We start from the raw sequence: 16,125 nt of genomic DNA, 5'->3' as shown, positions 1-16,125 counted from the left end.
ATGCTTTAGCTGTTGAAAAATAGCAGATCTACAAGCTCATAGCGCTATGAACTTGTAGGGGTTTCAGAAAAACTTTAGGATGTAGAAGACTTTTTTTTTTAAGAATCGTCCTCAGGTCTAAATGGGCTAAATGCTAGAAAACTATGAAAAACGACATATTATAGTATAGTAAAAGTTTAAACACCAAAGTACAGAAACAATGTAATTTAATTCATTAGTAAACATATCCTGAAATATTATTTTATCATTGGTATTCACATACTCATCATCTAGCAAAATAATCTTATCACTTTTAACTATACCATCTGTGAGTTTGACATAACTACACTGATGAAGACAGCATGTTAGCATAACGATGAAGACATTGATGAAGAATCTTCGCCGCGGCGACTTGGTAAACTGGCGAGTTCTCCCGGTATTCTTGGGAACTGAACCGCCACGGAATGCAAAAGCACTGTGCAGAGAGTGGTGCGAACAGTGCAGCGCATCGTGGGAAGGTGCATCGTCGAAATCCATGAGAAACGACGTACTATGGTATGTCGTCGAAAAGCATGATTTCATCTCTTTTCTTTAATCGTGGAAAACCATGAAAGACGACATACTGTGTGAAACAATCTGTTGGTCTGGCATGGATTGATAGCACAGCTCCGCTTATTCACAGGGCCTTCTTAGCGCTGTTCTTAAGAAGGGCACTGAAGTGTGCGTTCGGGAAACACCCTAAAACCTGAGCTCTTTCTGAGAAACGTACGCCCTTTTAAAAGCTCCCAAAAGTATTTATCGACAACAGAGCGGACAAAAAATATAAATCTTTTGGTTGTCAATAAATTATTTTGGGAGCTTTCGAAAACGGTGTGCGGATTATCCTCTCTTATTTATTTTTTTGGATCCTGCACCCGACGACGTGCGTGCACCTCTTGACTATTGCTTTCTGAGGAACTTCACAGAATCTTTCCGGAAATACGGAATCCGTAAAAGTATCAATAAAGACACAACACCACCAAGGAGACGGAGAAGCGGCACACCTGCTTCAGAGATAAAGTAACGCTTCTATTAGTGGAGCCCTTAAGTAGTATGTACGTTATCGGCCCTTGACAGAACTCTCGCTGGCCTCCATAGTCAGTTTCCACCAAACACATCTTGATCATTAGTAGTCTTGTTCAGAAGCAGAAACTTAATAAGCACAGTATGCACTACATTCACCTTCCCGCCAGTTCAAATTATCCGCACCACCGGTAACCACTTAGTAATCCTCTAATCACTCCGATGGGTATTTGGGCAGAGGTAACTATAGGTCTTCTAAAATTGGACTCTGGCAGTCCGTCACAGCCAGGATGTACTTGGAGTTGACTCTTTTTTGGAGAGAGGGGGCTGGCAGAGAGAGGCACATGGAGGAAGTGACTGGAGGTTTTGTCCGTCTTCTTTGCTGAGCAGTGGGACGTGCAACAGGGAGGTCACGGAGCCTCCTGGGGAACTGAGAGGCCTCTGATTTACAGGCTGTAACCCCCGACTGTGACCTGGGTCACGGCCCTCAAATACACTAACGGGGCCCACATGCCTGGGAAGACAAATGCCTCCGAGGTAACTGTCGGACATTTGCTATTCCTTTCCCTCTCTCCTCTGGCTTGCTCCCAGGTTCTTTCTCTCTCTCTCCCTCCCTCCCTCCCTCCCTCCCTCCCTCCCTCTCTTCTTTTTCCTTCTGCACGTCTCTCTCTCTTATTCTCCACTCTCTCTCCAATTAAACCCCCATTGTTTAAGTTAACATTAGTGCACCTTTGCGTGTGTGCGTGTTTCCTGTGACTAATTGTTAGAGGGTGAAACCAGGTGTAAATTAACCCAAGGCCAAAAATGAAACAGGAAGGATTTGGGGTTGTCTGAGGAGATGAATCCAAAAGGCCTTTCATCCTGTCTGGGGACATCATGGCATGCATATAAGGCACTTCCTTCTTTTGAGAGCACGGACCCTGTTCTAGCACTTCCAGTGTTTTCTGTCCCTCATGTATACGACGATGATCTTAAAAACTAAATTCAATCATATGAACATAAGGATAAAAGCGTAATCAGTTTAAACAATATACAATATTAGCCGTAAGACGCCCTGAGGGCCATATATGGTGGCGTGACGTGTCCACGAGGCATGATGCCGCGAGGCGTGAGCATAATATACGGAGGCGTGACATGAGGCGTGACAGACGGGAAATGCAGGTTTTCATAGTAAACGCGACCTAAACGGTCGCACTAAACAACATTAAATCATTATACTGTGACTACATTTTTATACATACAATAACAATTACGATGACAAATATATGGGAACATTATTTAAAGCATATACATGCCTCAAATTCAAATTCCTCTATCAATTATTTGTATCTGCCCAGTGGGAATAAAGACCAATGTGAAAGTCTCGAAGTACGTTTTTCCCAGGTCGGTGTTGACTCAAAGGTTTGGTATAATTACTAGAACATCTCTCATTAGAATGAGAGACGTTAGGTAATTACAGTGAAGCATAATAAGATTGCTTTTTAAACATACAGGAGTCAAACTTCATTATCCTAGTTAGCCTGGGACGACCGGCTGATAAAAGTACAATGATGCGTTCTAAAATTATCCCCAGTAATAAAACTAAAGTGCTTGATTGATAGACCTTGTCAACCTGTTTGAAGGTGGCAGGGGCCTAGGGGGGCAGCTAACACGTGCGTGTTAGAATAATGTCACCATAATCAGGTACTGACAGGAAGATAAACTGAACTATTTAAAAGCTGTCTATCATCACACGAGAAACATGATCTATTTCTGTAAAAAGAACCCAATTTTCCGTCAATTAACCCGTTTAGGCTGGTTGTAAACTATGTGAAAGAAAGAAGAGGTAAAGAGCGACCCCACCATCTATTTGATAGCACCTCGGGATTTGGATTTAGGGGGACTAGACCTGTACGTGCAGTCGCAGTCGGCCACCGCGGCCTACTTGGGAACGATACAACTTGGGAACCTAATAATATAAGTTGTCATAGCACCCGTTTGAACTGTCAGCCGGTGTCCCACATGGAGATCTGTGTATGTGCCTGTGTGTGAAGACTGCAAACTGAAAAGTGTATTTGGCAATCAATTCGGCCCACTGACAGAGCCTGATTGGTTGAGCCTCAATTTGCTGAGGCAGAGGCTGGAAATTGCACAGGTGAAAGGAGTTGGCCTCATTAGGCCCACTGGCAGAGCCTGGCCCAGGTGAAAGGAGTTGGCCTCATTAGGCCCACTGGCAGAGCCTGGCCCAGGTGAAAGGAGTTGGCCTCATTAGGCCCACTGGCAGAGCCTCAGCCTGGCCCAGGTGAAAGAAGTTGGCCCTCATTAGGCCCACTGGCAGAGCCTGACCAGAGCCTTTTGTGGCTCTGGCTCCGACCGACTCGATACCTGGCACATGCACTCCCTGTGGGGGTGTAGAACGCGTGTGTCGAATGTGAAGTCGGTGGGTCAAACGGTTCTCGAGTTACAAGATTGTAAGGTGTGGTGTGCAGGCAAGAAAAACAAGCAAATAATGATTTTTCCTCCACAATTAAGGCCTAACAATGTGACACCATGACAGGGCGCGGCGATATCGTAGAGGCAGTTTCCTCGGGGCCCGCGGGGGGGGAGGGCCCGCCCGGCCGGCGCGAGGTGAAGGAGACGCTTTATTGTAGCCGACGCTACAATATTATTGTGAAAATAGAGTGTTTAAACTGGGCTGCTTACTGGCTGGCTGCACGTTAGAGTACAGACGGATTGACTCCGGCCGGTCTGTCCGGTGTGGCTGTTAGCCCTGCTCTGCAAACGCCTGATGAAGTTGAGCTTTGATTCTTTGAACAGTCAAAACAAGACATAAAAAGACCACAGGCACTTTCAAAAGAGGGCAAGATAGATGGAGTAAAGGTGGAATACAAACACAACAGCTCCATGCACTGAGTGGAGAAGGTGAGTGAAGTCGCATGAAAGGAATACCAAGACAACAACGGACATGCCCACGTCAAAGGTATATTCAGTGATTTCACTTAATTCAAATATCACTTGTTTTTTCTTATTTTTTGGATAATCCTCCCTACTATAAAGTGTGCTGACCATATAAGGATTTCCTCCCTGTCCCCAGTGAGCCCCTGGAGTAAAAAAAAAACCCTAGTTTCCGTTTGGGCTTAAGGTGGCAAAGCCTTCATCCAATCAGGATGAGAGGGGCCTTCCTCCAATCATGATCGAGTGGGGGCGGGCCTTGGTGCACGTGCTGTTGGTCTGTTGTACTCCCCCCCCCCCCACTGTCGAGCGTGTGCATGTGCACATCTCTTTTTACAAATCACCCAAATCACCTGAATGCTCCTTTAACTTTTACCACTTGAATTGAAAAATTAAGAGACTATTTAATCAACTTTCCCGAATCCCGAGGCTGTCCCGTTCATCACAGGCAGCCACAGATGGCATGCAGGCACAACGTGAGTAGTAGTAGTAGTAAGGGAGGCCCGGGGCTGTCAATCTCACCTCAGGGCCCCCGTGGAACATTCTAAGCGCCGTGACCATACATATACACAGCAGGTGCCCATAGCTTGGAGGAACACGAAGGGACAATTAACAGGCGCAATCGTATATGTGATTGCTGTTATTGCATGGGACTAGTTTTTGAGCATGTGAGTATACCGTATGTGTATGTTTTGAAGCTCACCTCTCAGAGTAAACGGAGTCAGAACAAAGCTTTGTGTGGTGGACTGTGTTCTCTGTGTGTGAATGTGAACGCTGCAATAAGTGCAGCCATTGTAATGGGGTCAGCCAGCAGCTGCTCACACATAGCTTTGAGGGGCTCTCTCCCTCTCGGGGCAAAAGTCTTATCACCTGCAGTCACGTTTCACTTCACATGGCTCCTATACCGTACAAACTACTGTACGTTCAGAGGTAAATGCAGGTCACGCGGTATGGGTGCATGAGGACACGGGACACAAAACACCTGCTGTAGGTTTTTTCTAAGTGGGTTAGCAGGTGTTTTTACACATTGCTCGTTAGTTATTTACCGACTGTGGAAAGTACATTGTTACACAACTATAATTTGCATTACTCATCCCCGAGATGTCACAATGATTTTGATTATTGTATTTCAAATTCCGGGGTGAGATTATGGAATGTTTTTTTACGGTGGAGTTTTACAAAGATGTGCAAACGTGAAATTAAGCTCAAAGACATTATTTGAATACAAGGTACGGGGATAAAGAAGGCACAGGATCTCACTAGGTGTGTGTGTGTGTGTGTGTGTGTGTGTGTGTGTGGGGGGGGGGGGGGGGGTTGGGTGTGTGTGTGTGTATGTAATATTCATTTATAACAGATTTAGTTATACAAGTATTGAATAGAATGGGTTTTCAACTGATTTTGACCCAGGGACCACCATGCATCCTGACTAAGGGCAACCTGGGGACCACCACTATTGTGCGTGGCGGGTCCATCATAGACCCACCCCGCACAATAGTGGTGGGGGGTTCATGCACCACAGAGAGCTGGAGAAAATAGCTATAATATCAATATAATATCTAATAAAATACAGTGATTTTGTTTGAATATGATGGAATATATTGGAAGGATTGCTGTGATTATGGTAAGCTCACATTTCATATCACACACACACCATACAGTAAGAACTCCTGTAAGTTATTAAAAGGGAAAAAAGGGGTGTGGGGGGGGTTAACGCATGGCCAGGGACCACCTGCAATACCTCCGCGGACCACCAGTGGTCCACGGACCACCAGTTGAAAACCCATTATTGAATGCCATTTAGTATAAATTCTAAATGATATTTTGTTTTGTTTTTTAAATTGCTTTATTCAAATAAACATTTCAATCATTTTAGATTTAGTCATAGTCTTTTGAATAAAGGATATTTAGTGAAAAACGACGAACATTTCTCGCCATGGTTTTATAGTCGAGGAAATCAACCCCTGCAAATGATGTCCTTTGACCGTGACCCTCTCTCAGAATATCTTGCGGTCCACTCTGGGGTGTCAGAATGTGCTGCTTCACTGTCCTGGCCTGAGGCCTGAGACGGTCAGAACGGTACTTCCCTCCGAGCCAACGGGTCAGAATGACCTGCCTTGGCAAGATGGAAGGCTTCAGCAGCAAATATAGCCTTCCACTCGGCACATGGAATGTTACGTAAGTTATGAAATCATATGTTTCCGCCGGCTAAATATTGACCCAGCTGCATGCGGACATTGCCTTCTTGGCATTATAGGCGAGTCAACCAGACTTTGACTGTGAGTTCCTGACCCTCAAGGTTCCATTTGCTAACTCAGAGCTAGGTAAAGCAGCCCAAAAAATCTGATTCACTGCCTTCCCGGCTATAGGTCAATTCAGGGAAATGATTTCTAGCACTTTTGTTGCACTTTTGTTTGCACTGTAGCTGTTTTAATGAATTCTCATCTATCTATCATAGCTCTTTTAGTTTTGAATACTTTCTGTTGTCCAATTCATATATTTGATATTGCTGTATTTAATGTATATTGGTGATTGATGATTTTGTCTTTTGTATTTCGGCTACATTGAAAATGCCCCTCGATTGACCCCTCCTCAAACTGCTATGGTCCAATCACAGCTAAGCATAACATGGGTTAGACCCAGGGGGGGGGGGGGGCGTCAGACAGATATTTTGTGAAGCCACTAATGCAATCGGGACTTCCTGAAAGTTCATATAATGGCCTGTTGTGGCGCTGTCATTGGGCCCAACTTCACCTAGGACTGACAGGCTTCATTTTACGTCCATATAAGACCCGGAGAACGCTTTGACCATATATGTTTTACAGTCTATGGTTAGACCAGAGTAATCTAGTAAGAGAGTGGCGACACTAGCGTCGACTCCCATTGTAACAGTGGAATGCGGAAGTGCTCATTCTATCTCAATGGGATAGTTCCAATGTTTGGAACTATAGCCCCATAAGCACCCGCTTTGCGGCGAGATCAAAGCGTGTCGCCACTCTCTTACTAGATTACTCTGGGTTAGACAAACCTCTCCACCAACAGTTTATGATATTATGATAAAACACCGTTTTAAAACAAAAATGCCACGCACATATTTTTCCAGTGCATGTGGCAGGCCTTGTTGACGGATTCGGAAGAGATTTCGAAGGTCTGGTTCCAAAAATGAACCAGTGTTTAATGTGTAAAATCCATGATATTTACATTGGAATGAATGAGCTCGTCTGGAAAGTGTCCACGTGGGAGAGGCCGGGTCTTAGCTATAGGTCCATTGTACTCCGAGCTTAAATAAAGGTTATGAGGATGATGATGATGATGATGACCAGTAGGAGGTTGTATTGCTGCAGTGTGTTCTGATTGCCTATGGCTGTTAAAATCACAGTCAATGTGCGTCCACTCCAATTCCAGTGGGATTGTCGTTGACATCGGTTGACCACAGCCCCTTGGAATCGTGAAAGAGTTGGACTTAACACGTCATTGAGGGCCTCGTTATTTTAACATAATAGCATATGCATCCACTTATAGTACCATAATTATGCAATGTACTTAAGTTACCACTCACTTAGATCAGCTAACAAAGGGAGTCTTATTCGTCCCTACAATACGACGGCCAAAATAAAGAGGAAAGGAAATAGAGAGATAAGAGAAACATACATGTCTACTCTGTATTACAATGAGAGATACTGTAAAAGATTTCTATACGGTGTATTACAAATAAATATTTGACCTAGATTACAATGATATCTAATTTCTATTCACAATATTACTAGATTACAATTTACAATATTTATTACTAGATTACTATTCACTGTTATGCCCATGGAGTTATTTATCAGGCATGCCAGATGTCAGAACACATCACTGTCCAGAGAGTTGTTGCGACCGCACGACGCATTTACTATAGAATCTTTCTATAGCAGTGTTGTTTTTGGCAGCAAATTTCTATTTAGTTATAGTCATAGTCTCTGGAATAGTTTTCACTTAGTTTTAGTCACCTGGAATGTTTTAGTGTTAGTCTAGTTTTAGTCGACTAAATGTCATAAGATTTTAGTCGACTAAATCTACAGTTGATTTAGTCAAACAAAATGTATTTTGATCATAATGGCTGATTATTTCACTTGCTGAAAATAGCCGATCTACAAGCTCACAACGCAACGCGTTGTGAGCTTGTAGATCGGCTATTTTCAGCATGCAACCAAGTGTAAAATGTCTTATACTGGATCTCTTGTCCACTAGTCCCTTCCTAACATTTTTGTCTAGTTTTTATTTGTTGACGAAATTGTCAGTATATTTAGTCTTAGTTTTAGTCATCATGGTAAGCCATGATGACTGTAAAAGTTAGAATGGGGTTTCTAGGTGTAAGTATGTAGGACTAGTAGCGTGCCAAAGTTTGTGCCATTGTCATTGACAATGCATTTGTCACGGTACGCTCCTCTGCCCGTGGACTTTGTCTGTGTTTTGAGACTTATTACTTGTATTTGTGTTCTGTACCTTATTTTGTAATAGTGTTCTGTGATTTCCTGTCTGCCTTGTTTTCTGTCTCCTGCCTTGTCTCACCCCCCTGTATTAGTGTAACCCTAACCACCTGTGTTCTGTTAGCCTATCCCATTGTTGATTGTGTGTTTCAGTTCACCTGTGTGTAGTTAGTCTTGTCTATATATATGCCCCAGTGTTTTCAGCTCCTTGTCAGTTCGTCGTCGTATATGTTGTGGTCAGTTGTTCCATGTATATTGTTCCTTGTGATTTTTCCATGTGGGTTTTTTTGAGAAATAAACCTCTTGAACATTCACTTCTCTGCCTGGCCTGGTCGTTCTGCATTTGAGTCCTACCTCTGTGACCACACCGTAAGTAAGTAAGTAAGTAAATTTTATTTATAGAGCACTTTTCGAAACAAGGTTACAAAGTGCTGAACAGTGACACAATATAAAACAATCAGGTTAAAACAAGCATAGTAGTAAAAAATGGAAGAAATATATATATACAACCGTATACCGTATACCGTGACAGCATTGGGTGTTTAAGTTAGATAACTCAGAAACTACAACACATTTCAAAGTAAAAAGTTCCAGCATGTGCGCCCACAGTATAGTCTCGCGTTACCAGACTGTTGCCTCTCGCAAGCATTCGGAGATTGTGGAATAGTTGTCTGTCTACACGAGACTACCCACAGTAAGCTGAATTATAAAAAGTGTGAATGGAGTTTCAGTTTCTAGGTGAAAGTGACTTTTTGACGTGCCAAAATCTGCCATTGCCATTTTCAGGCAAAAATGTCCACCGTAAGAAGTTTGAATAGGGGATCTAGGTGTAAGTAGGACTATAATAAGTAGCGTGCCAAAGTTTGTGCTGGTGAGACATGGTATAGGTGAATAGGGGAAAAAAGTTAAATAATAGCTATATCACAATGAAACTTGGCATAAAAAACCCAATTTTCGGCATGTTTTTAGGTATAAAATGTGATGTAAATCAGGCTGTGAATGATATATCAACAAATCCATCTGTAAATGTCTGCGGAATATAGTTATGAATAAGACTGGAACGTTTGGTGTATGTGAGTTCAACTGAAGTGGAGATTCTTTGAGAAACTCATTTTGAGAAAACGGCCTTTAAAGATTTGTATTGTAAAATTCTCATCCAAACCTTGGCAAACCTTGGCAACAACATATAATGGCATATATCATTGGAAAGGTCTGGACCTCGAGCTGACTGTGGTCTGATCCAAATATGGTCACTTCCTTTGTACCAACAACCAATCATGAAAATAGAGATGGTGGATTTTCACCCAGAAAAACGAGCTGTCATTGGCTAAAATAAACTATCAAAATAAACATCTAAATCTGTATTTTAATTTGTATTTTGCTTTAGTTTGAAAGAAAACATGTTTAGGAACAAAATAGCAACAACAACAAAAAGAAAAAGAAGAAAAATCATGATTTCACCTGCCATGTCTCGCCTTAAGTTAAATAACTCAAAAACTACAAAACATTTCAAAGTAAAAAGTTCTACCATGTGTGTCCACAGTAAGCTGAATTATAAATAGTGTGAATGGAGTTTCTAGGTGAAATCTGCCATTGACCCCCATTATACATTTCTCAAATTTGAAAGCAGATGAAAATCATGAAAATAACGACATACTATAGTTCATGGTTTTCGATGACATACTGTACTATAGTAGGCCGTTTTTCATGAAAAACGACATACGACAGTATGTCAAAAACCATGACAACGATAAAAATAACTACATGGCAACATAATATAGTACTATAGATATTACTAACAATTAAGTTTGCAAATCAAATTAGGTAGACTGTACTAGGATTCATTTTCTCAGCAATTCTCTGTTGAAGCCATTTGACACAATCACAAGGGACACGCTGTCGGAGCTGGGCCTTGAACCTGTGGCCTCCTGATTCCCAGGCAAGGCTCTATCCCCAGTGAGCCAGCTGTGCTTGCTGTGTACAAAAAGCCAAATAGATCATGATAGCCAGCCAGAGTCTTGTTTTCATTGTGGTTCATAAACATTCAAACGTCTATAGACCCTTATACCTTACATTATCCTGGTTGCCTGTTTTCTTTGAACACTGGGTTTGATAAATGTGATGCTGACTATGGTGCCAGGTGTGTGGGTGTGAGGGCCTATGTACTCCAATAATGAATGAATTGCATTTTATAGCGCTTTTTCAAGTGCTCAAAGCGCTTTACAATGGTTCATTCATTCATACATTGGGAGGTGAAGGTTCATTCATTCATACATTGGGAGGAGAAGCGGTGAACAGTCGACACCAGCGTCCTCACTTCCCACATTCACACACCAATGGTGGCGAGCTCACACCGACCAACTCATTGGAGGCAGTGTAGGGTTCAGTGTCTTGCCCAAGGACACTTCGACATGTGGACAGACAGGAGGAGGAGCCGGGATTCAAACTGCCGACCCAGGGATCATTGGACGACCTGCTCTACCTCCTGAGCCACAGCCGCCCCCTCTCTGAACCATGGTGACACGGTAACATGACAGGGCCTGTGGCTGTCACATGATTACAGTACATACATTATGATATATGTATACCATGGTGACACCGCGGTGACATGACAGCGGGCCAGCAGGGCCCGTGACAGGGCCGTGACAGGGTCATTCAAGTGCTGTGAGAAGTGGCTCTTCAATGGCGGCCCAAACGTTCTCCACATGCCTGCATGTTTATCAGCAAAGGGTCCTGGGAAAAAAGGGAGTGTGTTGATGATAAACGGAGGGACACGTGTAGAGGGTTTATTTCTAGGACAAACATGTTGTTACTCTGTGTTTTGAAACTTGGGGGAGACAAAATAACTATCACTTATCACGTGTATATGTAAACGACTGCGGTTCTAGGAAATGTAGTGTTGTGGTCTGTTCTGGAGACCTTCTTTTTTAGCACCATGCAACCACTGCGCCGTTTAAAACGGAATGCCCGGACAATAGAAAAAAAAACAATATGGTATTTATATTACATCTCACGTCTTCCAGGAATCTGTCTGTGAACTGAGTAACTTATCCTGGCTCTGAGTTGATGTGGACAGTGAGTAAACTAGAAGAGGTAACTTGTGGTATTATTGGGTTCCTTAAAGTCCATGATATTGACATTGTGCTTCAACTTAATAATACGTACTAGGGATGCACCAGCAAAAAAATAAATAGGCCTACAATTAAAAAATAAATTTGTGTATAGTACATCTCATTCAGTAGTCATTCAACAGACACTTGGAAAAGTGTTATGCTTTGTGGTAATATCAGAATCGGTCAGAGTCGTTATCGGCAGATATGACCCTGCAAATAATCGGATGATCGAATATCGGTCAGAATTTCATAATCGTGCACCCCATCTTTTGTGTTATTTTTATGAACACAAAACAAAAGGTTTGGATATGTACCTAAGAGTAGCGTATACAAGTCTTTTTTTTTCCCATGGGTGCAAATGCAATCCATATCCATATCATCTCACAAATGCACGTGACCATCATTTAAAAGGGAAATAAACAGGCTTTCTAAAGGTATATAAACATTATTGCCTATAGAAGCATTGTTGCAACGGAGAAAACAATTACCAAAAATGTTGTTTTCATGTTTAGAATAACAGGCAGACAGATACTGTACGAGGGTGTAAATAATTTAGAATTAGAATAGGCAGCTGACATTACGTTCCCTGCTCAATTGAGTGATGTAATTCTATGCATTCTTCTTACACTGCACTGAGTTTTTTGAAGTTATTCTGCTGGAATTCTTTATACGGTCTGTATTTATTTGCTCAGTAATAGTGGCAGTACACAACAAATTAGTAGTAATAGTAGTAATAGTAGTAATAGTAGTAATAGTAGCAGGGCCTGAACTGGAGGCTGCAGGAGCATAAATGAACAGATTTTCAGCACCGACAAAAGAAAGGCATGACAGAGTATACCCAGTTGCTTAGGTCAAGTACTGTACAACTATGTACATTTCCCCAAACGGTTTACATGTACGCGCTGTACTTTTCCGTTTCCTGCCAGCTGCTATGCTCATTTAGCGTAACAAGCGAGGGGAAGCAAAGCTGGGCCTCAAGGAGTATAGCCACTACCATGCACAGTGACGTGCACACACATAGACATCAAAGGGGGGGTTAATTCAGCCCCTGCCCCCTTTTACCCGTCTGTAAAACAACTGCCCTCTCCAGACCAACGAATGCAGCGTTCACTACGGTGAAAGTGTTGTATATTAGAAATACAACTAAACTGACTAAACTAGAGAGAAGACTGGAGTTCCCTATAAAAACAAGCTGCAGTACTGTACTGTAGTGAAAGACCTTGTCAAAGCATCAGATGATCGGATGAAGAACGCAGGCAGAGAGAGAGATGAAATGACGGTCCCATCAAAGTTTATATAATATTTCAAACAAAGACAAAGAGAGCTTCCCTCGACGGCCATATGCCGTCCCACGAGAGCGCAGCCTGCCTGACCGTGTGGCCAGCCAGCCCAAGACCACCTTAACCCATTCTATGACCTGAGATCAGATTCTAAAAATGTCTTCTACATCCTGACAGTTTTCCATTCTGACCTGAGATCAGATTCAAAAAAATTCTTCTACGTCAGTCGCTCTTCGATTTTTCTAAAAATAGCAGACCTACAAGCTCGTAGCGCGCTACTCGGTGGCGCGCTAGGAGCTTGTAGATCTGCTATTTTTGAGTACATTTGTTCACGAACATGAAATATTGTAGAATTATGGATTTCCAGATTCCACAAAAGAAATGCCAAATGCCACTCCTCTCCTTTTTATATGCCAAGTCGGGAAAGGCAGCATTCAGGAGAATTGCTTTTTCCCCCCCCCGAAGTCTCGTGAACTTGAAACGCCGTATTTTTTGCGTTGAACAAATTCCTTTAGAAATCGATGTTGTTAAACGCCACATCTCCACTATAGCTTAAAGAGTGCTGGGTTGCGCCGCGAAAATAGCTGATCTATAGAAGCTTGTATAGATCTGCTATTTTCGCTATTTATTTTTTATCACTTACATTTTTTATTAATTCTTGAACAATGACAAAATTAAGAAAACATACAGTACAAATAAACATGGAAAAAATGAAATCGACATTGCGTTTCATACCTTGCATGTTACATTACATTACATATTTCTAGGCATTTGCTGTTGTTTCTCATTCCCCCAAACTCTTGAACTCTTGTTCAGTCTTAATAATGAAACTGTCAGGATGCAATAGACATTTTTAGAATCTGATCTCAGGTGTAACGAAGTGGTCCTCCGTTACTGATATTGGGCACATTTATATATTTATATATAAGTATATATTTGCACACAAAGGAAGAGTCATGAGTTGAACTGGTTTATGGAAAGTATTATGAACATGAAAAAAGAATTATGCAATATGAGACTGTGTTATGGGTACTTGAATACTGACTGCTTCTGTTCTGTCTGTTCCAGTGTGTTCAGGCAAAAAGAGTCCCAGGCTACCAGAGCACCATGTATTGGTCTGGACTGGACCACAGTGAAATAGCCATGGGGGTGTTTGAGTTATGCCTTGGAGCTGCTAATGATAATGTGATATGTGGGTTATCTTGCAATAGTGGGCATCATTGATATGTACTTACCGGTGTAGGGATATAGATTTATAGGTTCAAGTGATGTGGGTTATGGGGGGTTCAGAAAAGTGTTGCATGTTTAACTAGGTAATATGGTACAGTCTGCACTGATTGGTTCAGCTGACTATAAAAGGCTGCCAGGAAGCACACACCAACTCAGTGTTGGATTCAGTGAGAGGGCATGGTGGAGCTGCACACCAACATGCCCTATTTGTTTGCTGCCTGTGATCTGCCATTCTCCATGCTGTCAACCTCTTTTTTTGGAATAAACCACGGTGTGGCTGCTTTTTACCTCCTGACTCTGTGCTCATTTCCAGCTGCTTATCGGGCCAACACTACATCAGGTCAGAATCCTTCCTTTCTATCTTGCTGAAGCCTCAGACGGTGTGTCAGTTTCTCCATGAGATGTATCTCCTGAATCAAATCCCCCAACCCCCATCAAGTTTCCTAAATACAAAACATCACACTTCATAGGCACCTCTTATCCTAATATCTTTTGTATCTGGTCATGTATCATTTTCCCAAAATCATCCATCCAAAATTTCCATTTTTTTGCTATTTTTGTCCAAAAGTGCCCTCTTAACAGGATTTAAGCACCCAGCCCCTCTAAACACTCTCTGCAGAAACGGCCGCACTTCAGGCAACGTTGTTGTTCATGACAGAGTTTAAGTCCACAGAGTGAAGCTATAGCTATCCAGTGAAGTGACAAACACATACCCGAGCCAGCAACTGCAAAAAAAAAACCCAAACAAGTTATGTGTGTCCTGTTTATTCCATGCATGTCTGTGCAGAGCTTCATCTGTGGAGTGCATTTACGGAGTGCCAACAAAATAAAGGTTATGTGCGCGCACCGATAGGTGTCTATCGGTGGTGGGGAAAAGTATTCACGTTAACTTGTACATTACATTGCATCCAGAATTCAAAATTGACTTGAGTTAAAAGTAAATAAAAATGTACTTAAAGTACCAAAAAGTAGTACTCATTACAATGTTCCATTTCACAAGTTTCAAATATGTAAATTGAATACGAATCTTTTGGAAATAGCCGATCTACAAGATCACAGTGTGTCGCGATGCGACACATATATGAGATTGTATATCTGCTATTTTCAAATGGCCAAAACATATACAGCTGAAGTGGTTAGTGTGTTTTGTAGTACTTAATAATCAACATCTGCAAAGTAACTAATAACTAAAGTTTTCATGTAATTGTAGTGGAGTAAAAATCACAATATTTGACATAGTGGGGCAGAAGTAAAAGTAGTGAAAATTGAAAATAGGCCTATACTGAATAAAGTGAAAACATAGTAGGCCTACCTCAAAATTGTACTTAAGCTTGAATATACATATTGTACCTTTTTAGGGAGCTCAACAAACCACGTGCAACCCAGATTCGGCTCAAACAGAGGGACTCGATTAATTTAGCTCCTATGCCACCAAAATGTGGAACGTCCTACCAACAGTCATTAAGACATGTGAATCCCTTGACTCCTTCAAAACCACTCTCAAAGGGCACCTATACGGACAGCTGCATTTCCCCTGAATTCAAGGAAAGGGGAGCAAGCCATCACACATTTCTGGCGAGATTTGTACCTGTTGTATCTGAGCTTCTCCAATGGTATAAAGGATAGAACATCCTTGACCCAACTTGTAAATGTTGGAGGTTTATCAGATTTCCAATTGCGGAGAATAAGTCTCCTCGCTATGAGTGAAGCAAAAGCTATGAAATTGGCTTGGGGAGAGGTAATTGGTGCATCGTCGTTGGGAACTCCAAATATAGCAGTTATCGGGTTGGGCGCAATTGGCATAATGACAAATGGTTGAGAAAGCATCAAAAATACTATTCCAAAATGGGTTCAAGGAAGTGCATCCCCAGTAGAGTCCAAGTAGAGTCAATGTCAGGATAAAGTTTAGATGCAAACGATGTACTATTTTGAATTGAATTAGGCAATTCTGCAAACTGTTAATAAATACTTCAATCAATCAATCAATCAATCAATCCATCAATGCCACTGGTGTCTATTTAGGGCACATTGTTCACAGGAACTCTGATAGTCGTATGCATG

Source organism: Protomyctophum parallelum (genome assembly GCF_964188405.1).
Source record: "Protomyctophum parallelum genome assembly, chromosome: 14".
NCBI classification, from domain to species: Eukaryota; Metazoa; Chordata; class Actinopteri; order Myctophiformes; family Myctophidae; genus Protomyctophum; species Protomyctophum parallelum.
This window is presented reverse-complemented; position numbering follows the sequence as displayed.